Source organism: Sitophilus oryzae, unplaced genomic scaffold, assembly GCF_002938485.1.
Source record: "Sitophilus oryzae breed Bouriz unplaced genomic scaffold, Soryzae_2.0 scaffold_1492_pilon_pilon, whole genome shotgun sequence".
NCBI lineage: Eukaryota > Metazoa > Arthropoda > Insecta > Coleoptera > Curculionidae > Sitophilus > Sitophilus oryzae.
In genome coordinates this window covers 668,420-674,419 of record NW_022146161.1, presented here as the reverse complement: position 1 = coordinate 674,419, position 6,000 = coordinate 668,420, and the positions used below count along the sequence as shown (strand labels likewise).

At 29.8% G+C, this 6,000-nt stretch overlaps 1 long non-coding RNA gene across 1 annotated transcript; it reads left to right on the top strand.

Moving 5' to 3' along the window:
• The first annotated feature begins 1,763 nt into the window (after window positions 1-1,763).
• On the top strand, window positions 1,764-2,079 carry LOC115877446. Its single transcript, XR_004049351.1, has 2 exons — window positions 1,764-1,925; window positions 1,989-2,079. It is a non-coding gene; the product is annotated as an uncharacterized LOC115877446 (long non-coding RNA).
• The last annotated feature ends 3,921 nt before the right edge of the window (window positions 2,080-6,000 follow it).

Genomic DNA, 6,000 nt, shown 5'->3' with positions numbered 1-6,000 from the left:
TCTATTCTCCCGAATAGCAGGTGAATAGAAACACAAAAGTTATTTTTATTTAATATTTATATGCATATTTTTCAAAAATCAAATTATATGTATACGCAAAGAACAAACAAAGACCCATGTTTTAAAATATTCGGGAACATAATACCACATTTTTATCAACTGGTATATCGCTAATAGCCTACGAAACTGTTTCTATTCACCCACGTTTTACAGAAGACCTGTTTGTGTGTTTTATTTTGAAACTCTGTCGCTTAGGACATTATGTTTCTCGTAATTTATTCAAAATTTAAAATGTTTAATGTGCCAAACCATAGGATTATTAGGATGTAACCTAAGTAGATCGACGCAGAAAAATTCGAAGGTATAAATAACTCAATTTCCACAAAAGTGGCGTATTAGCCATTTCTCCTTTCAACCGTCGCCGTCGATATAGACATTGACACTAAAGTCTATAAACCATATGTATAAACCAGGCTAAATGAAATTTTGGCAAAAATGTTTAAATTTGTTGTATAATTGAAGATACCGAGCAGTTCTTCATTTTACTTTATAGAGCAAATGATTATAACAGATATTTTATTTAGATTAAAGCTGCAAAAATTAGTTTAAACCAAATGTTATTATCTCTATGTTGGTCACATTGCGCCGTGTTCAGCAACGTTGTCGTTTATTATTTGACAATTATCCTAATGTCAGTCATTATTTTGTAGGTATAATATCGCGTTGTTGCCTTTTTGTGAGTAATTCTCGTTTTTTCTTGCCTATTTTCATAGCCTTTTTTAAAAATTGTTCTTTTAAGCGCAAACAGTTCTTTGAAGAACTAAACTTTCTACTTTTTTTGTATTGCATTTCTTCAAATTTGTGTGTTGAAAATATGCCTAAGCATTTAAACAGTCGAATCAAAGAGCTTGTAGCTTTCCTGATAAACTATTTTAAATGAGAACGTGACAATAAAGGTCCTTTATTACTCTTGACTGCAGTCAGAGAAGTAAGTTTGATTGATAAGCACATTATACCACATTCAAAGTTATTTCTACGTTAGTCTTATTAAATTCTGTGATTATTAGTTTGTGCATTAATAGCACCCTCTTACTTGTTATTACCACTTATGACATTGTAAGATGCAGATCAATAAATAACCCATAATAACGCTTAGAATAATCTTCATAATGGACTAGTTTTTGCCAATATGTTATAAGTAAAATAAGCTATAAAACAAATAAATCAATTAATTACTAAAATATTAGTTATTAAATTAAAGATAAAATCAAAAAATCTTTCAAAATTGATATAAATATATTGTTTATCAATTTTAAATTAAGATTCTTCGAGGCCTTCTACATTCCAAGTTTCATTCCCCTAGCTCACATAGGGCTCGAGTTACAACGCTCCAAGATCGTTACCACTTTTCACATCCCGCGTCTCATGTGTCATGGCCCTGTCACGGCCTTCAGTTTTTACTCCCATCACGCGTAAAGAAGTCAAAATTAATCATGTTTTATTTGGAAATTTGGAAAAGTATAAACGGGATTAACCATTATAAGGCAAGCAAATATTTTCTATTCTAAACGATATTATTTTTTTGTGAATTTTTCAAAATGCCTTTGCCATTTTGTCAATAATGTGTTTATACTTTATTATAATTAAATTACAATTTAAAATTGTAATTTAATTATAATTAATGTATTATTATTGCACTAGCAGATGTTTTAATGGGCTATTGATATACCTACTTAATATTTATATTAAAATTATTTTTCAGATATTGTCTGGTATTACATTAACCAAATTCTCAGGGATACTCGTTCTGGCTTTCTCCAAATCCCAGGTTTTCCAAATATTCTACTTTCGAATGTATTTAGGTATAGTTCTTATAGGAGCCGCTCATGGTTTGATATTTTTACCGGCATTCTTAAGTTTTATAGGTAAATTTTAAGTTATTTTCTTATATATTATAATATATTACTTTTAATTTTAACCAATTTTAGGTTATTTAAAATATCCATCTAGAGATTGAGGAGTTGTAATCTACTAACAAAAAAAACACGGGTTAAAAAGCATTATAAGTACAATGTTAAACGTAAGATTAAGGAAATGTTTTCAACAATGGGTTTTTCTTTATAAAATATTTAGTTATGTTAGGCTAAACGTAGAGAAAGAACATATTATCAAACACTATCTTTGTGTCTTATTAAAATCATGTTAAAATCTAATAGAGATTAATTAATAAATCATTAATAAATAGCCAAGTTGCCGCTTTTTTAAACTCAGTTATAGCCACCGATATTATATGTTGTTAGCGCCAAATCATGACACTCCGGATAGTGCTAGCAGCTAACGCCTCTAAATTAATTGATAAAAGAAGACACTAACCTATAACATTGATCTGTGGGTAAACGTCAGATGTCGAATTATGTCAATTATCAGATGACAACGAAAATCTTTGATGTGTGTGGTATTTTTCGAGATTTTTACGGTGAAAATTAGTGTTTTTATTCAAATTTACATTAGAATTAAAAATATATTGCTTAAATTTGTGGTTCCCGAAGTGATATATACCGATGTAAGTACCGCATGTTTTATTTAATATCGAATTTAAGTGATAAAATTATTTCTTTTTCTTGAACTTTTATAATATTTTAATTTAAATTAATGGATTATTAAAATAAGAAAAAACATATTATTATAAGTAGATTAAAGGGGGCCTTCATATGCAAACGTTTAAGATAATTATTCAATTAGTATTATTAGAAGATATTTGTAGTAATGGTGTGAGGAATTGACCTTTTAATTATAGATCAATGAAATCTCGTTGATACCTGCTTAGATATGTTTAAACAAATTTAAATAAGCACAGATTTGACACTTATTTTTATTTTTAGTTTTTGTATGGAATAAATCACCTTGAATTATGTCTTGTTTACACATGTATATGTCAGGAATTACATATAAATAACAATGCCACTTATAAAATACCTGCTGATTTATATTGTTTTATATTTCTTTTAAATATTTGCTGATTATTAAATAAATAATTTCACGAAGCTAACAAATTGCTCCTTGCGCCCGATTTTATTAAATAATTGCTATTGTAATTTGCACCATAATATGACTAATCATTAAGCTATATTTAATCAGTAATTATTCAAGTAGAAATTTGATTTATTTATAAATAACAGATAAAGAAAGTGTTTACAATGCAATGTTATATTTCTGAATGGTTCTAATAATGACATAAATTAATAAAAAAAATGGTAGGTGTATATTTATTATTTTGTACTTTACCGTACTTTCTATTGAATTTTTCCATTAACATTATTGAAGGCATTATACCTATCAATAACGATGTTCGAAAGCATCTAATTTTAAAAGAAGTAGGCTGTGACATCAACAATAAACAATAGAAACCCGATGCAATAAAAAAAAATCGTTTGTTCTATTTCATGTTTTGTCAGTTGAAAAAAAACAACCAACCTGTTGTTTTCAGTAGCATATGGCTATGGAAAAGTGTAGATAAAATCTTGAAACAGCATATTCATTTGAAATAACCCCTTTATTTAGTTATTGTTGCACATACAACCCCACAGGACTCAAGGGTGGTAACGTGTAACGATTAGGGTATATTGCAGTGTTGCCAGACCTGGTCTATAAAAATCCCGGATTGTCTTTACAAGAGGAAAAACTTTTTTATTATTGAAATTTTGAGAAAAATTAATTCTTCATAAAAAATTTTGTTTGTTTTTAAATGGTTAATCCCATTTATACTTTTCCAAATTTCCATACCGTTTTAGAGAGAATGAAAATATGCATTTTTCTCAAAATGTCAGTAATAAAAAAAGTTTTCCTCTTGTAAAGAAAATCCGGGAACATAATATACTGTAGATTAAACTTTGTTTAATCTTCATAACAGTTAGTTTTAATCTAAAAACACACGTTGTTTGTAAAGATATTAACTTTTTATGATCATGTTAATATTTACAGGAGTAAAAAAAAAATAAACAAAGTGAAGATAATAAAGTACTCTGCAGTAGAGTTAAAAGAAGTTTGAAGTGCATTATGTGTTATTTCAAAGAAAATACTTATTATTTTCTATTTTGTATAGTACGCTTAAAGGTGTTTTTAATAATTAAATGTACAGGGTGGGCCAAATTGGACACTTTTAAAGGGAAACACCCTTTTCTATAGGAGATAGACGAAAACTAATATCGGTGTCTGGAGCTCAATTTTTATTAAAAACACGATGGAAAAAACCGCACATCGATATCTGTTACTGATTCGGAGTTACGGGGTGTTTTTCAAAAACGGTCATTTTTAACAAATCCCTGTAACTTTTTTGCTATGGCTAATTTTGTATTTTTATGAAAAAATTTCCAAAGCACCTTTTTACGTAGAATTTAATGGTTTAAGTATATTTTTTTTAAATTAATAATTTAGGAGTTATCAACAGAAAAATTGTTTTTTTTTATTTGGGACACCCTGTATATTTTTAATTCACTGTAAAGAACTTAAAATTACCTTTCCAAAAATATAGCACACTTGATATTTTGTTTGAATCCATTTCCAAATACAGAATTTTTATAAGTTCGCCACTTTTAACTAGCAGGCTCCGGATTTTTTATTGATGATCTCCAAATGAAAATTTTTTCGAGCAAAACGAGGCACCGCCTCACAACGTTGAAATTATCAGCAATTTTTTGCAGCTAATTTCGAGAATAATTGTATAGCTAACTAAGGTCCCAGCCGTTGGCCGTCCAGGGCGCCGGATTTAGCTCCTATGTTTTTTTTATCTTTAGGGAAGATTTAAGGTTCTTATTTTTAAATTGGCTATATACTCTGGACAATAGTTTATAATATAGAATATCTTAGCGGTTATGCGAGGGTATTTTTCACCCCTATACTGCGTTAATGACAACTTTTGATTTTTAAATGACACCCTCGGTATATTTCGACTTTACTCAATAGAAAATGACACTCTCAATAAAACGACATTTCATATGTCAACTTTAGACATTTTAGCTCAAAAAAATCGTATTTTAAATTTCAATCTGGAGTGCCATGGCTGTGTTAAAAATACTAATTTGTAATCAAGGAGCCTTGGAGAAATATATTTGATCGTCTAATGTTTTTCGTGTCTTGTTCTGCCTTGCCCAAATCGTATTTTTGATCAAATCTCAATTTTTTCAAATGGAACAAGGGTGGCTCATTAGCGTATTTGGAAAAAGCAATTTTTTGCGAATATTTTGGTACCACACACTTGGTATTTCGTGTCAAATTATCGTTATGAACCGCATGTTGCAATTTTAAATAAACCATATGCGAAAGTGTTACAAATTGACATATGATATGTCATTCTATTCAGAGTGTCATTTGTTATCGAGTAAAGTAAAAAAATACCGAGAATGTCATTTAATAATCAAAAGTTGTAGTTATTTCCGGTGAAACAGGAAGCAACCAAAAATAATTGAATACGTCAATCAATCCTAATTTAGGTCATATACTAACATACCAAATCTTGTTGTTTTATCTGAAAAAATAATACATTTATAGGTGTGAGCCACTTTTCAGACGCACCCAGTATAGGTTAAATTGTTATAAAATTTTTATAGCGCACTGTCTAGAAAATGTATCCTCCAAAATTCTCCGAATTTACTAAAACTACCGAAATCCGACAACGCCGACGGACGCAAGCGCCGCGCTTCTCCGGAGAAGTCTGCAATTTCGCAAACAGTTTTCCGGAACAAGACTAACCGGAACCAGTTTTTCCGGATAACACGTTGCAAAATATGGAAAATCGTCCGTCAGAAATCCTTTACCGTCCCCAGACAGCATTAAGCCTGTTAATTAGCCTGTTAAAATAGACTTTCTTCTCGAATTAGGGATAAAATGAGCGAATTCCTGTCGGCTTTTCGCGTACTGTGGCATTTTTGGCACTATCATCCCGAATTGTGGAAGAATATATTGCGCTAAAGGTCCAGAACGATTGCTCATGTATCGTAAACC